Raw genomic sequence first — 17471 nt, 5'->3', positions numbered from 1 at the left:
TGATTTGTGATGAAGACTCGCTTTATTGTATCGGAATCGGGAGACTTAGGTAAAGTTAGAAAGATATTCACAGATTCGAATTTCCGCATCAATAATTCTTAAGCGAAATGTTTTTAAAACACAAAGGACACCTCTTTCCTATCGTAGTAAGGTAGACAATGAGCTACAACCTTACTTTCACCTAAACGAGGCGAGCCGGCCTCGGAGCTGTACATTTAATAACTAATAATAATAAATTGATCTATATGTGCAGTCGGCCTTGACGAGGCAAGTGCGCAGCCAGGGACCGTCTAAAAAGTGCAACACCGAAAAGAGGCACTGCAAAAAGGATTGATTGATTGATTGATTGATTGATTGGTTGATTGAAAAGTTTATTAACAGATTGCAGAATGGGTACAGTACAGTACAGCTCAATACATACAATTGTTAAGGGGATGCAGACCAGAGAAAGACTTTCGTCTTGTTTACATCAGGGTCCCCCATTTTCAATTCATCATAACATATATGACATACATGACATACAGATAGACAGTACTGCTACATCTATACATTTATGACATATCAGATTTGCAAATACAGTACTGTTTGTGATACAAAAATTTCCAGAAAAAGAGTGTATATATACATTTGGCGTAGAAACTGTACATTGGAGGAGGTTGGGTGGGTGGGGTGGGGTTGGGTGGGTGAGGGCTGTACATTGGAGGTGGGGGGGGGGGGGGGGGTGGGGTTGGGTAGGGGACACACACACATTTTACACTGTACATTGGAATACTGACAAAGCCTTACTTGGTCATTTATTGTACAACTAGGTTAGGACATTTGTAGGGGCCAGTTTCGAATTGCAGTCTCACGTAGGTGTTTTTTGAGAGTGTTTTTGAAAGTGGGTAGTGATTCACATTCCTTTACAGCTTTAGGTATGGCGTTCCACATTGATGTGGCATAATTGCGAAACGTGTTTAGTCCCTTGTTTGAGCCAAATCTGGGTTTTACATGATTTGTGGAGCTCCCTCTGGTGTTGTGATCGTGGTATTCACTGACCTTTGGGAAGTATTTTGACATGTACATGGGTACCTTGGTCGTGTAGTGTATCTTGTAGACCAGGCCCATTGCAAGTTGCTGTACTCTGTCGTCTACTCTAAGCCAGTGTTTCTCAACTGGTGGGTCGCGACCCAAAAGTGGGTCGCGGGGCCATTTTGAGTGGGTCGCGGATGTGATTTTTTTTTTTTTTTAATAACTTTTTTTTACCCACTACCTATCTTTGTGAAAGTGGCTTCTCAGCTCTGGTCCAGCTGAAGACAAAGCAGAGGAACTGATTGTACATTGGAGGTGGTTGGGTGGGTGGGGGGGGGGGGGGGGAACTGTACAACTGTACAATCAAAACTGTAAATAAATACTGTAAATAAGTTTGAATGTTGATAACTGATAACATGTTGTTCAATGTTTTTTTTGTTCAACATATGCATACAGTATACATGGAGTGTATATAAATAAATCCATGGTTAAAAGCAACAGTTTTGTTCCCTGAATTCTGAGTTTATTTGATAGCGATATATTGGTGTATTGAAATACCTTACCCCAGAAATCTTACATAAAAATGTTATGATAGAGTATAAAAATATGCTCACCATATGCATACAGTATACATGGAGTGAGTAGTGAGGTCATATAATATGATTCTGTAGTGGGAGCATTCTTTGATAGCGATACATATGTATTAACAATTAGATTAAAAACAACTACTCTGCTGAATTCTGCTGACAGCGCTCCTGTGCTTGCGCACGCATGCGCATGACCCACAATCGTTCACTACAATATTCTGCCACAAAAAAGTTATTAAAAAAAAAAAAAAAAAAAAATCACATCCGCGACCCACTCAAAATGGCCCCGCGACCCACTTTTGGGTCGCGACCCACCAGTTGAGAAACACTGGCTTAGAGTAGACGACAGAGTACAGCAACTTGCAATGGGCCTGGTCTACAAGATACACTACGCGACCAAGGTACCCATGTACATGTCAAAATACTTCCCAAAGGTCAGTGAATACCACGATCACAACACCAGAGGGAGCTCCACAAATCATGTAAAACCCAGATTTGGCTCAAACAAGGGACTAAACACGTTTCGCAATTATGCCACATCAATGTGGAACGCCCTACCTAAAGCTGTAAAGGAATGTGAATCACTACCCACTTTCAAAAACACTCAAGTCCCGCGTCCCGCAACAACAAAGCAATGTCCTGCAATTCAAAGATAAAAAAAAAAAAAAAAAATTATATTTTTTATTTTTTATCTTTCAAAGATTATTATTTAAAAAATGTTTTAAATGTTGTTAATTTAATGCCTCGTTCCAATACCCTCTTATATTTAAAATAAAAAAATCGGGCGACGTCACAAACCAATGCAGTGCGCAGCCGAGCAATAGTATCCATCTGCAGGACCACAGCACCGACACATTTAGGACCGCGACACTTTGCGGACCCACACTCTCCAGACCCTCGCTCCCATTGGCTGATTTGGGTCACGTGACCGTCCCACCCAATGGCTGAGTGGAGAGTGTGGGTCCGCAAAGTGTCACGGTCCTGAGAGTATCGGTGCTGTGGTCCTGCAGCAGGATGCATCTCCAGCCGAGGCTGCTGAGCAGCTCACTCGAGTCGCGCTGCCTGTCACCTGTCCGAGCCGGTGTTCTGCGAAATTCTACTACTCTGCTGAGAACTGCTGCCGTAGCGCGAATCGCCTATATGTTTGGACAGCTGGGTGACGTCACCCTATAGTTCACTCCGAATTCCAACAGGTGTACCGACATTTTATCATCTACAAATACATTCGGCTGCAAAGCCAATTACATGCAAATATTTACATGCATATACAGTTCAAAAGGTGCAATGAAAAACATATGTTTAAGATATTGTTTAAGATATATCAACAACAAGACTCAACAAGACGTTCGTCAGCAAGGTGGCAGGATATTGTAGTGTGAACGATTGTGGGTCATGCGAATGCGTGCGCCATGCGTGCCAGCAGGTATAGTAGAATTTCGCAGAACACCGTTTCAGATGATCCCCAAAAGGTAGAATGCAGGATCTGCCACTGACAGGAGCTTCACCATCACACATGGAGGAGAGGGGGACGTCACATATAGTTGTTCAGCAAGTCTGGCCCGACTATTATTGAGAACTGAATCAATCAGAGGGTCGGTTTGTTATAATAACAGTATACACAGGGAGTATCGCCGGGACGCCGCGCGGCAGAGAAAGTTGCGCGTCACGTGCCTGTCGGGGCCAATCAGGCCTACCCCGGAAGTCACTTACTGTTGCGGATAAGCTATAAGCCGCCGGGACACTGTCCAGAGGGAAGGGGGCAATAGAATCCGCAATAGAATATCCCCAAAACCGGAGGTGAGTTTAATAAGATTAATAACAAAATGAGCTATATATAGCCTACCATCTGCGTCGAATATGATATATAGGCAGATTACACAGTACACACAGTACAGAGTATACACAGTACAGAGTACACACAGTACAGAGTATACACAGAGTACACAATACACACAGTACAGCATATACACAGTACAGAGCCTAGTAGCAAAGTAGCCAGTAGCCTAGTAGCCTATTAGCCTACTATTAGCCTAGTATCCTAGTAGCAAAGTAGCTAGTAGCCTCTTAGCCTGCTATTAGCCTAGCATCCTAGTAGCAAAGTAGCCAGTAGCCTAGTAGCCTACTATTAGCCTAGTATCCTAGTGCCTAGTAGCAAAGTAGCCAGTAGCCTAGTAGCCTCTTAGCCTGCTATTAGCCTAGTAGCCTAGTAGCAAAGTAGCCAGTAGCCTAGTAGCCAGTAGCCTAGTAGCAAAGTAGCCAGTAGCCTAGTAGCCTATTAGCCTACTATTAGCCTAGTATCCTAGTGCCTAGTAGCAAAGTAGCCAGTAGCCTAGTAGCCTCTTAGCCTGCTATTAGCCTAGTAGCCTAGTAGCAAAGTAGCCAGTAGCCTATTAGCCTAGTATCCTAGTGCCTAGTAGCAAAGTAGCCAGTAGCCTAGTAGCCTCTTAGCCTGCTATTAGCCTAGTAGCCTAGTAGCAAAGTAGCCAGTAGCCTAGTAGCCAGTAGCCTAGTAGCAAAGTAGCCAGTAGCCTAGTAGCCTATTAGCCTACTATTAGCCTAGTATCCTAGTGCCTAGTAGCAAAGTAGCCAGTAGCCTAGTAGCCTCTTAGCCTGCTATTAGCCTAGTAGCCTAGTAGCAAAGTAGCCAGTAGCCTAGTAGCCAGTAGCCTAGTAGCAAAGTAGCCAGTAGCCTAGTAGCCTATTAGCCTACTATTAGCCTAGTATCCTAGTGCCTAGTAGCAAAGTAGCCAGTAGCCTAGTAGCCTCTTAGCCTGCTATTAGCCTAGTAGCCTAGTAGCAAAGTAGCCAGTAGCCTATTAGCCTAGTATCCTAGTGCCTAGTAGCAAAGTAGCCAGTAGCCTAGTAGCCTCTTAGCCTGCTATTAGCCTAGTAGCCTAGTAGCAAAGTAGCCAGTAGCCTAGTAGCCAGTAGCCTAGTAGCAAAGTAGCCAGTAGCCTAGTAGCCTATTAGCCTACTATTAGCCTAGTATCCTAGTGCCTAGTAGCAAAGTAGCCAGTAGCCTAGTAGCCTCTTAGCCTGCTATTAGCCTAGTAGCCTAGTAGCAAAGTAGCCAGTAGCCTAGTAGCCAGTAGCCTAGTAGCAAAGTAGCCAGTAGCCTAGTAGCCTATTAGCCTACTATTAGCCCCCCCCCCCCCCCCCCCCCCCCCATTCGAATTCGAAACTGGCCCCTACAAATGTCCTAACCTAGTTGTACAATAAATGACCAAGTAAGGCTTTGTCAGTATTCCAATGTACAGTGTAAAATGTGTGTGTGTCCCCTACCCAACCCCCCCCCCCCCCACCTCCAATGTACAGCCCTCACCCACCCAACCCCACCCCACCCACCCAACCTCCTCCAATGTACAGTTTCTACGCCAAATGTATATATACACTCTTTTTCTGGAATTTTTTTTATCACAAACAGTACTGTATTTGCAAATCTGATATGTCATAAATGTATAGATGTAGCAGTACTGTCTATCTGTATGTCATGTATGTCATATATGTTATGATGAATTGAAAATGGGGGACCCTGATGTAAACAAGACGAAAGTCTTTCTCTGGTCTGCATCCCCTTAACAATTGTATGTATTGAGCTGTACTGTACTGTACCCATTCTGCAATCTGTTAATAAACTTTTCAATCAATCAATCAATCAATCAATCAATCAATCAATCTTTTTGCAGTGCCTCTTTTCGGTGTTGCACTTTTTAGACGGTCCCTGGCTGCGCACTTGCCTCGTCAAGGCCGACTGCACATATAGATCAATTTATTATTATTAGTTATTAAATGTACAGCTCCGAGGCCGGCTCGCCTCGTTTAGGTGAAAGTAAGGTTGTAGCTCGTTGTCTACCTTACTACGATAGGAAAGAGGTGTCCTTTGTGTTTTAAAAACATTTCGCTTAAGAATTATTGACGCGGAAATTCGAATCTGTGAATATCTTTCTAACTTTACCTAAGTCTCCCGATTCCGATACAATAAAGCGAGTCTTCATCACAAATCATATTCTCAAAATAATCTGATCGGCAGATATTATTGCTGGCGGACCTATTTCGGTCTGCGAGCCGCCTATTGCCGACCACTGCACTGAACTATAGGATACAGACCAGACCACACAGGCTATTTCCATATTATTAGGCTATTACTTCACATAAAATATCATGTCTAAATGAAATGCACAAAACAAAAAATGTATGTATCATAACGTTACCCTGGTATAGATCTGTATGCATGTATTTATGCAGTGTTCGAATTATGAGGGGGCCAATGGGGGCTCAGCCCCCATAGCTATAGTCTGAGCCCCCATAGTCAAGACCCCCTGTGGGGGTCTCTCAAAAAATTTATATAATTTTTTTTTTTTTTTTTTACGAATTAGTATTATTTATGTTGCCTAAATAAATTGGTAATAGATCATATTTTTCTTTTCAGTTTTTAAAAGAACTGAGTAATTAATGTTGTGGAATAGGCTGCATTTCACCTCCAAGCCGCTATGCGTCACCCATGAGTTTAACGCTACTCCAACCTAGTGAAGAAGAAGCAGCAAGCAGCTGCTGTAAACAGAAAGCTGCCGGTCTGTGTCCTGCAACTAAAAACATAAACACTAAACAGTACGCCACATGCCGCCAAAAAGAAAGAAAAAAAAAAAGGCTCAACCCGCCGCAAGGCTGTACAAAGCTGGACAGCTTTGGTTTTATAAAAAGGCCAAAGACTGACGCTGTTAGTGTAGCAGCTAGCAGCGCTACTGTCACTGAAGTTGACACTGCTAGTGCTAGTACTAGTGTTAGCTCTGCTGCTCCTGTGCGCAGTGCGCCTGTTATTGTTACCGCGCCGGTTGCCACTGCCAGACCCGAGTCTCCACCACTAGACCTGGACTGCGCTGCTACTCAACCACCACAATGCTGGGGTCCGAGTCAGTGGAACTTTTGGAAAAATAAATATGACTGGTTATTTGCCAAGGAGGGATGCATTGGCTGCCTTCCATGTAAAAACGCCAAGATATTGTTAAATAAATCATTTGGAGCCCATTTGGCAGAGCAGTGGATGAATGGGACTGTGACTAGCTCTCAGAGCAAGAAGTTGAGGAAGAGAATATAGTCGTCACTACTCGCTTTGGATAAAAGAGGTCAGTGGTTTGAATCCCGGCTCTTCCAGTCTGCATGTCGGTGACATGCTGCAGTAGTTACTTTTCTTCTTGTTGTTCTAAGAAGATGCTGCTACTATTTTTCATGATTCTTGATTACCTGTGCACATTTGTTTATAACATTATTTATTTTGATTTATACAAGTATTTATTTTATGTTCATTTTATTATCAGATGATAATGTTACTTACTGTATCCTGATAAATGCTGCGGTTGTGCCATACAACTATTTATTTTCCATTAGATTATTTTGTTAGTTTTTGATTTATAAGTGCAGAGACAAATAAATGTTAATTCAAGTTCATAAATTTGGTCTAATTTTTAAAATTAAATTGTATTTTTTCAGATGCAAAATGCAAATAAGTAAATATGGCATTATATATCAGAGGTGAGTAAGAAAATGAACAAATATTGATGGTTAAGAATGAGCCTGAATAATGACATCACACAATAGTCTAATGCATAGGTGTCAAACTCATGGCCCGCGGGCCAAATGCGGCCCGCCACGTCATTTGATGTGGCCCCCCAAGAGCGCCGGTAAAAAAATAGCGGCGTTAAAATAATTGTGGGTTAATGCGTTAATAAAGCTTTGACAGCCTTAGTTATTACACATTCTTACACATACATGTGTGTTGAACATCTGAGGTATTGATGAAGTAACAAAGGAAAAAAGCCAAAAGCACTTACTCCTCAGACATTCTTTGACAATTTTACAGCCCAAAATACAAAAAAGATCCAGGCGGAATAGGTAACAAAGGGTTGAAGAAATATTGTCTGAACTGTCAGATGCAAGCTGGCTGTGTGACATAACCGAGCATCTCGCTCAATTGAATAAGAAGCTGTAGGGACGCAAACAAGTCCCACCCAAAACTTGACCAATATAGTTGTGAACTGAGACAACCCTTATTTTGTTATTTTTGAGTACAGTTACAGTTGTGTGTTCATGCAGACACATAATAGCAATTTCATTACGAATTGAAAATGGGGGACCTTGATGAAGTAAACAAGTCGAAAGTCCTTCTCTGGTCTGCATTCCCTTAACAATTGTGTGTATTGAGCTGTACTGTACCCATTCTGCAATCTGTTAATTAAAGTTAATTAAACTATCTTCCATTAGTGGCCTCTGCAAGGTTGTGTGCAGCCATTTGTTTTTGTAACATCTGCTACATCTGTCCCACGTGTTCTTTGCAGCTCAGTTGTTAGTTCTGCCCTTCTTGACTGTGACAAAAAGGTTTTGAACAAACTTAATGTCATACCTTGTATTTGATGATATTCTTCTTTGTTATTTACTTGAATGGTTTGATCATTGATTGATGGAGTAATATGGGGTTCTGATAAACTAAAATTATTTGTTAAAATAACATAAGCTAACATATATTTCTACATCTATGCAAATGCATATGCAATATGTATAACTTGAATAAGTAATAAATACAGAAACAACATGTTTAACAATATGTAAATGAGTAGCTACATTTATTTTACATTACATTAACATTAATACGGTCTTTGGCCCTTTGAGGGCAACCATAATGCTGATGTGGCCCTCTGTGAAAATGAGTTTGACACCCCTGTAGAGAGGAACTGAGGAGGGTAGAAAGAAAGAGAAGTCACTGCTGCTCTGTGAAAATGAGTTTGACACCCCTGTAGAGAGGAACTGAGGAGGGCAGAAAGAAAGAGAAGTCACCGCTGTAGACAACAACTGACTCAATTTTGGATCTAGAATTCTTATTTCTTGTGATAATATAAATTAGATTGGGAGAGTAGCTTAATATAAGCCTAATCTACTGGGGGAAACCTTGTTTTAACCTTTGAATAGACTGCTACCTAATAAGGTATTACACTCTTATCTTATGAGCTTGTATAGCACATCTGCAGACATATTGATCTAGTGTGTAGACTATTCTCTTATAGCCAACTTTTGTCATCACGACTTTATTGTTTTACAGGATAATATACTGTACCAATACTGTAGATCTGTCTCTGGGTACTTCTTCTCTTCTCTCATTTCTGGACTCTTTTTGTATCACAAACAGTACTGTATTTGCAAATCTGGTATGTCATAAATGTATCTGTACTGTCTATCTGTATGTCGTGTGTGTCATATATGTTATGATGAATTGAAAATGGGGGACCCTGAAGTAAACAAGTCGAAAGTCTTTCTCTGGTCTGCATTCCCTTAACAATTGTGTGTATTGAGCTGTACTGTACTGTACCCATTCTGCAATCTGTTAATTAAAGTTAATTAAACTATCTTCCATTAGTGGCCTCTGCAAGGTTGTGTGCAGCCATTTGTTTTTGTAACATCTGCTACATCTGTCCCACGTGTTCTTTGCAGCTCAGTTGTTAGTTCTGCCCTTCTTGACTGTGACAAAAAGGTTTTGAACAAACTTAATGTCATAGCTTGTATTTGATGATATTCTTCTTTGTTATTTACTTGAATGGTTTGATCATTGATTGATGGAGTAATATGGGGTTCTGATAAACTAAAATTATTTGTTAAAATAACATAAGCTAACATATATTTTTACATCTATGCAAATGCATATGCAATATGTATAACTTGAATAAGTAATAAATACAGAAACAACATGTTTAACAATATGTAAATTAGTAGCTACATTTATTTTACATTACATTAACATTAATACGGTCTTTGGCCCTTTGAGGGCAACCATAATGCTGATGTGGCCCTCTGTGAAAATGAGTTTGACACCCCTGGTCTAATGATTAGAATGTTGTGTGATGTCATTATTACTTAGTATTAGACTAATCCTAATGAGATATTCCTCTAAATATGACTTCGAAAACAGCCACAATTCCAGGAAAAAAAATAGTAAAAAAAAAAGATTCAGGGGGCCCCCATAGCTCTCAGGTGATAATTCGAACCCTGTATTTATGTATTTATACATAACGTTATACATATTCGTTAACGTTAGATCGTGCATGGCTTTTACATTGAAAAATGTACTTGTCACGTGGTTCCGTTCTCCATTCTTCACATCAAAAACGAAAAACGAACTATCAAAACGTACACGGCCCATTATTGACTCCTTTTTTTCATTTGATTCTGATACCAAAATACGAAAAACAGGCCCGTATTTCAGTTTTTCCCCGTTTTTTCGATTTTGGTTTCAAACGGAAATAGGAAACACCTCGTATTTCCGTTTTTTTTTTCGTTTTTTCGTTTTTCGTTTTGAAACGAAAAACGAACTATCAAAACGTACACGGACCCACCACAAATACAACAACCTGTGTGAGAAACATTGGATCGTTTAAATTGTCCACACCTAATAACTAAGCACGCACCTGTATTTACAATGTACCTCGAAATGGCTGGTCCGGTCCGGGGATCACACACACACACCACCGCTCTGAGAGTAGGCTGCTGTAACCAGCCACCGCGATAATATATTAGATTATTATTATTATATCCGATGCGTTGACTTGAAGTCGTGCAAAGCAACCACAAAGAATGGAATCCGCGTTTCAATGGCCACCGTAAATGCCCAAAACCCCCACCACCTCCTAATAGACAGTCTCCTCCCCACCGCATGTATATATTCCCTCCCCGCCGTATGTATATTCCCCTCCCACCCACCCACCCCCTCCTAATGTACAGTCCCCTCCCCATCATATGTATATACTCTGTCAGGATCTAGGGGTAACAGTACTGTATATTTGAATACCGCCTATGTCACAAATGTATCAGTACTAAATACCTATATGTCCCTATGCCATAAATGTCATGTATGTTATGTATCTGTACCGAAGAAACCCTCCCCAACATGTCCAAATGATTACAGACCGGTGGCACTCACCTCTGTGGTCATGAAATGTTTCGAGAGGCTGGTCAAGGACCACATTTGTGCCTCTCTCCCCAGTGATATGGACCCTATGCAATTTGCATACAGGACAAACAGGTCCACTGATGATGCGGTCTCCCAAGTACTGCACAGCACTCTCTCCCACCTTGACCGTCAGAAGGGGGGCTATGTGAGACTGTTGTTCATTGACTACAGCTCAGCGTTCAACACCATAGTCCCCACCAGACTGGTGGACAAGCTGATCGAGCTAGGCCTGAGCTCCGCCCTGAGCGCCTGGGTACTGGACTTTCTGAGTGAAAGACCCCAGGCGGTCAGGGTGGGGGGTCAGACCTCCAACACCATCACCCTGAGCATCGGGTCCCCCCAGGGCTGTGTTCTAAGCCCCCTGCTGTACTCACTCTACACACACGACTGTGTGGCCAAGTTCAGCTCCAACTCCATTGTGAAGTTCGCCGACGACACGGTGGTGGTGGGGCTGATCTCGGACAACGACGAGAAGGCCTACCGGGAGGAGGTTGAGGTACTGGAACGTTGGTGCCAGGACAACAGCCTGCTCCTGAACATTGGTAAAACCAAGGAGCTGATCGTGGATTATAGGAGAGGACAGCGGGAGACACACACACCACTGAGGATTAACGGGGCTACCGTGGACAGGGTGAGCAGCTTCAAGTACCTGGGGGTCCACATCTCAGAGGACCTGACATGGTCAACACACATAGGCACAGTAGTAAAGAAAGCGAAGCAGCGCCTCTACCACCTGAGACAGTTAAGGAAGTTCAGAGTATCGGGGAAGATACTTCAGTCCTTCTACTCAGGAGCTGTAGAGAGCATCTTGACCGGAAACATCACTGCCTGGTATGGGAACAGCACGGCACAGGACAAGAAGGCCCTACAGAGTGTGGTGCGCTCAGCCGAGCGTACCACGGGTATTGCGCTACCTCCCCTGCAGGCTCTATACAACAAGAGGTGCAAATCCAGAGCCTGCAGGATAATGAAAGACCCCCACCACCCCAATAACAGCCTGTTCCAGCTGCTGAGGTCAGGCAGACGCCTGCGAATTCTAGAGACTAAGACGGAGAGGCTTAGGCTAAGCTTCTTCCCCCAGGCCATCAGAGCCTTGAACAATGAACATCGAGAGACACAGAAACTGAACTATCCACACACAAGTACATACACGACACGCACGCTGAGCACGCTCACACACTAGCAGCCACTTTAACACTCATGCCGCACACACGCACACTTATGGCCAGAGGAAAGGCCACTTAAAATAGTATAACATCAGGAACAGTGTATTGCACTACTAAAGCTAACTAGCATGTCCTATATGCTCTGTAAATACTAATGTACAGATACCGAGATGGCACACCATGTACCTGTTTATTGCACTGTTTTATTGGATTCTATTAATATGTTGTACCACTGTATTTTATTGGATTCTATTATATGTTGTACCACTGTATTGCACATCGTCGCGGGCAAGACCAGCCGCATTTCATTGTATACCTGTATGCCGTGACAATTAAAACTCTTGAATCTTGAATCTTGAATCTATGTCATAAATGTCTATATGAATTGAAAATGGGGGACCCTGATGGAAACAAGACAAACGTCTTTCTCAGGTCTGCATCCCCTTAACAATTGTATGTATTGAGCCGTACTGTATTGTACCCATTCTGCAATCTGTTAAATAAAGTTTTCATTCATTCATTCATTCATTCATTCATTCATTCATTCATCGTCCCGCAGCGCGTCTCTCCATCTGCTTCTCCACTGCGCCTTTTATTGTTGTGCCAACTTGCCAAGTGCGCAACAGGCTGCGCTACAGCCTACATTCCAATTACATTCCATTCTCTTCGGCTCAAATAACAAACTCAGCAAGACCTGTGTGGACGGGTTTGAGGCGGGGCTTCTCAGTTACAGTGGTCAGTGATCTAGGGGTAACAGTACTGTATATTTGAATACCGCCTATGTCACAAATGTATCAGTACTAAATACCTATATGTCCCTATGCCATAAATGTCATGTATGTTATGTATGTCATAAATGTCTATATGAATTGAAAATGGGGGACCCTGATGGAAACAAGACAAACGTCTTTCTCAGGTCTGCATCCCCTTAACAATTGTATGTATTGAGCCGTACTGTATTGTACCCATTCTGCAATCTGTTAAATAAAGTTTTCATTCATTCATTCATTCATTCATTCATTCATTCATTCATTCATTCAGTGGGTGACAATATTGTCACAAGGAAAGATGAAATTACCTACCTGGTGTTATAAGATTATGGTCTGTTCGGACTGTTCCTTTAAGACGAGGCACCCACGCATAGACCACTACACTTCCGCGTTACATTGAAATCAAGGAGGAGATTGCGGGGGGGTCAAATGAATGGATGTGGACGAGAGCCGTTCTATCAGAGGGGGGAGCTTCGGTGGCCAGCCGAACAGGATAATGAAAAAATGATCCCACTAAATGGCCAGACGTGTCTTATGGCGACATCTTCAATTACCTCATTGAGTCTCCAGGTAGACTAATGTTTATATTTAAGTGCAGCGGTCTGTAGCCACTTACATGACCATCGAAGCTCCCCCCTCTGATGGAACAGTCCACATTCATTCGAGCGTCATCTCGCGTCGTCCAGACTCCATGGGCACTCTGCGCATGTCCAAGCGGAATAGGTGCTTTAAAATGGGCTTTTTCTCTGCCGATTTAGTTCTGATCGATTAGTTGATTAGATCGATGGGTCACGCCGTGTTCAGGAGAGCGAGGCGCATAAACGTCTATTCGATCATGTCTCTAGCACCCCCACAGCCGTATCGGCAACCACTTCCATCACGGCTCTCGTCCACATTCATTCATATGCACCCCCCGCAATCTCCTCCCTGATTTCAGAATCCCGGAAGTGTTACGGTGGTCTATACAGGTTTGATTGATTGATTGATTGAAAAGTTTATTAACAGATTGCAGAATGGGTACAGTACAGTACATCTCAATACATACAATTGTTAAGGGGATGCAGACCAGAGAAAGACTTTCGTCTTGTTTCCACCAGGGTCCCCCATTTTCAATTCATCATAACATATATGACATACATGACATACAGATAGACAGTACTGCTACATCTATACATTTATGACATATCAGATTTGCAAATACAGTACTGTTTGTGATACAAAAGTGTCCAGAAAAGGAGTGTATATACATTTGGCGTAGAAACTGTACATTGGAGGAGGTTGGTGGGGTGGGGTTGGGTGAGGGCTGTACATTGGAGGTGGGGGGGGGGGGGGGGGGGTTGGGTAGGGGACATACACACATTTTACACTGTACATTGGAATGTTGACAAAGCCTTACTTGGTCATTTACTGTACAACTAGGTTAGGACATTTGTAGGGGCCAGTTTCGAATTGCAGTCTCACGTAGGTGTTTTTTGAGAGTGTTTTTGAAGGTGGGTAGTGATTCACATTCCTTTACAGCTTTAGGCAGGGCGTTCCACATTGATGTGGCATAATTGCGAAACGTGTTTAGTCCCTTGTTTGAGCCGAATCTGGGTTTTACATGATTTGTGGAGCTCCCTCTGGTGTTGTGATCGTGGTATTCACTGACCTTTGGGAAGTATTTTGACATGTACATGGGTACCTTGGTCGCGTAGTGTATCTTGTAGACCAGGCCCATTGCAAGTTGCTGTACTCTGTCGTCTACTCTAAGCCATCCTAGGTTGTCAAAGTGGGCAGGGGTGAGGTGGGTTCTAGGAGTCAGGTCAAGTAGTAGTCTGACTAGCTTGTTTTGAGATGTTTGTAATTTGTTTTTTAGTGCCTTTGAGGTGCTTTGGTACCATGAGGTGCAAGCATAGTCGTAGTACCCTTGAATGAGTGCTCCTGCTAGAGTCTTCAGGGTATTCTTGTTTACCAGAGAGGAGATCCGGTACAAGAATCGCGTTCGTTGGTTGACTTTTTTTATTACATTGGATGCCATTTTGTCACAGGAAAGATTAGCCTCTAGGATGGAACCCAGGTAGGTAATTTCATCTTTCCTTGTGATAATATTGTCACCCACTGTAACCGAGAAGCCGTCGGTCTTGCTGAGTTTGTTATTTGAACCGAAGAGAATGGACTCTGTTTTGACCATGTGTAATGATAGTTTGTTGTCGGCGAGCCATATGCAGATTTTGCCAAGTTCCGAGCTGAGGGCTTTTTCAACCTGTAACTTGTTCTTGTCAGAGACCAGCAGGGCTGAGTCGTCCGCAAACAGGAACAAGTTGCAGTCACAAGCTGACGACATGTCATTTGCATAAATTAGGAATAGTAGCGGTCCTAGTATGCTTCCTTGTGGAACACCACAGCTCACTGTGAGGGGGGGGGATAGGGTACCGTTTACTTCCACCATCTGTTCCCTCCCCTCCAGGTAGGATTGTATCCAGCTCACTGATAAACTATCAAAACCAATTGCTTTTAGCTTGTCAATCAGAATGGTGTGATTGACAGTGTCGAAGGCCTTTTGTAGGTCCAGCATGACCATGCCGCAGTATTTGCCCGCGTCCACCTCTTGTTTGATGTGGTCGTTCAAGTAGAGAAGGCATGTGTCAGTGGAGTGGGATGTTCTGAAGCCAGATTGGAATTCGTAGATTAGATTTTTTTCCGCGAGGTACTTTTCGATCTGTTCGTATACTATTTTTTCCATGACTTTCGAGATGGATGTAAGGATAGAAACAGGGCGGTAGTTACCCGGGTCTAATTTGCTGCCCTTTTTGTGCAGGGGTGTTACTCTCGCAATTTTGAAGTCCTTGGGGACGTGTCCCTGTTTTATGGAGAGGTTTATTATGTGTGTGATGACTGGGGTGATGGCTGCTGCTGAGTCTCTGAGGAATTTGGAGGGGATGTTGTCATGGCCAGTGGCCTTGTTTGGTTGGAGGGCGCTCAGTTTTTTGAGTACCTCATCTGTAGTTACTATTTCCAGTTTGAAGTCGTCTTTGTGGACGCCTAGGTTCATGTAGTATGCTACTATGTGTTCTACCCCATACTGCCCTGAGTGGGAGGGTAGTTTGTTTACCAGTGTTGTGGCTATGTTTGTGAAGAAAGTGTTTAAGTAATTGGCTACATCCAGCTTGTCTGTGATGAGCGTGTTGTCCGTCTTTATGTTTATGTTTGAGAACCTGGTTTTGAGTTTTTTACTGCAGCCTAGTTGATTGTTGAGTAATTTCCAAAGTTCACGTGGTTTATTTTTGTTTTCCTCGGTTTTGTCATTGATGAAATTTTTTTTTGCAGTTTTGATCATGGAGTTTACGTCATTTCTTAGTCTGTTTCTTTCTAGTTTGAGTTCAGTCACGTGGTCTTGGAGTTCACTGCTCGTGCTTTTGGTAAGCTTTGACTGACTTTTACGAAACTCAGAGCATTTTTTGTCTCTGGCTTTCATAGCGGTCAGTATTTCAGTGTGCATCCATGGCTCAGCGCGATTTTTTACCCTGGTGGTTCTTAGGGGGGCCATTTTGTTTAGTATTGATGAAAATTTGGTTTTGAAGCCAAGCCAAGTTTCTTCAACCAGTGTACCATTGAGTTCATCTGACCAGTCCAGACTCTCCAGTTCAAGGTTAAAGGCCTCGCTAGAGTAGGTTTTGAGGTCTCTAGATGTGACTGTTTTGTGACAGCCAGCCTTTAGTTTTAGCTTTTTGCGGGTACAGAATATCATGTAATGATCACTTAACCCGCATGCTATAACCCCTTTACTGGAGATCTTGGACTTGTCAGAGGTCAGTATGAGGTCAATGGTAGTCTGAGTTGATTCACATATCCTTGTGGGTTGGGTGATTAGTTGGCTGAGGCCGTGCAGATCACAAAACCTATTGAAGGATTTGAAGACGGGTGCATTTTTTTGTTGCATATCCGTGTTCCAATCCCCAATAAGAATTTTTTCCGCATCCTCAGCTCCAGCTAAGCACACATCCAAAGTATCATAAAATCCAGTTTGATCTGGCGGTCTGTATATTGTGCCGACTAGAACAGATTTTGCCCTTTCAAATAAAATTTCCACCCATACGGTTTCAATTGTCTCATGATGAAGGTCAGTACGGGTAATGAATTTGGTGTCCTTATGTATGTACATACAAACACCACCTCCATACTGGTCAGCTACGGCGTGGGTCGCGACCCAAAGGTTTGATTGATTGATTGATTGAAAAGTTTATTAACAGATTGCAGAATGGGTACAGTACAGTACAGCTCAATACATACAATTGTTAAGAGGATGCAGACCTGAGAAAGACTTTCGTCTTGTTTCCATCAGGGTCCCCCATTTTCAATTCATCATTCATGGGGCGACAGGGCCTTTGCTGCTGCTGCCCCCTCCCTCTGGAATGCCCTCCCCAGCCATATCCGTGATGCAAACACCCTGACATCTTTTAAATCAGCCCTCAAAACTCACCTTTTCAATCTTGCTTTTGACCTCTAATTCTGTCGGTTTTATTTTATTTTGTCATGTATTATTTGTTCTGTTTTGTTCTGTTTTTTGTTTTGCCATAGTTTGTCTCTCCTGCCCATGTAAAGCGTCTTTGAGCACCTGGAAAAGCGCTATATAAAATAGATGTATTATTATTATTATTATTATTATTATTATTATTATTATTATTATTATTATTATTATTATTATTATTATTATTATTATTATTATTATTATTATTATTATTATCATATGACACACACGACATACAGATAGACAGTACTGCTACATCTATACATTTATGACATACCAGATTTGCAAATACTGTACTGTTTGTGATACAAAAAAAATCCAGAAAGAGTGTGTATATACATTTGACATAGAAACTGTGCATTTGAGGAGGGTGGGGCTGTACATTAGAGGTGGGGGGGGGTTGGGTAGGGGACGACGACACTGTACATTGGAATACTG

At 42.5% G+C, this 17471-nt stretch overlaps 1 protein-coding gene across 1 annotated transcript in view; it reads right to left on the bottom strand.

Annotated features, from left to right (window-relative positions):
• LOC311244799 (NACHT, LRR and PYD domains-containing protein 6-like) overlaps positions 1 to 12973 on the bottom strand; it is a gene marked incomplete at its 3' end in the record, with an annotated part of 98712 nt that extends 85739 nt beyond the window's left edge. The window contains exon 1 of the mRNA XM_084334486.1: positions 12839 to 12973. The remainder of the gene's footprint in view (positions 1 to 12838) is intronic.
• Positions 12974 to 17471: the final 4498 nt, after the last annotated feature.

Source organism: Notolepis coatsorum (genome assembly GCF_963971535.1).
Source record: "Notolepis coatsorum genome assembly, chromosome: 18".
NCBI classification, from domain to species: domain Eukaryota; kingdom Metazoa; phylum Chordata; class Actinopteri; order Aulopiformes; family Paralepididae; genus Notolepis; species Notolepis coatsorum.
The sequence above is the reverse complement of the archived record's forward strand: the minus strand, read 5'-3'. Positions and strand labels throughout refer to the sequence as shown.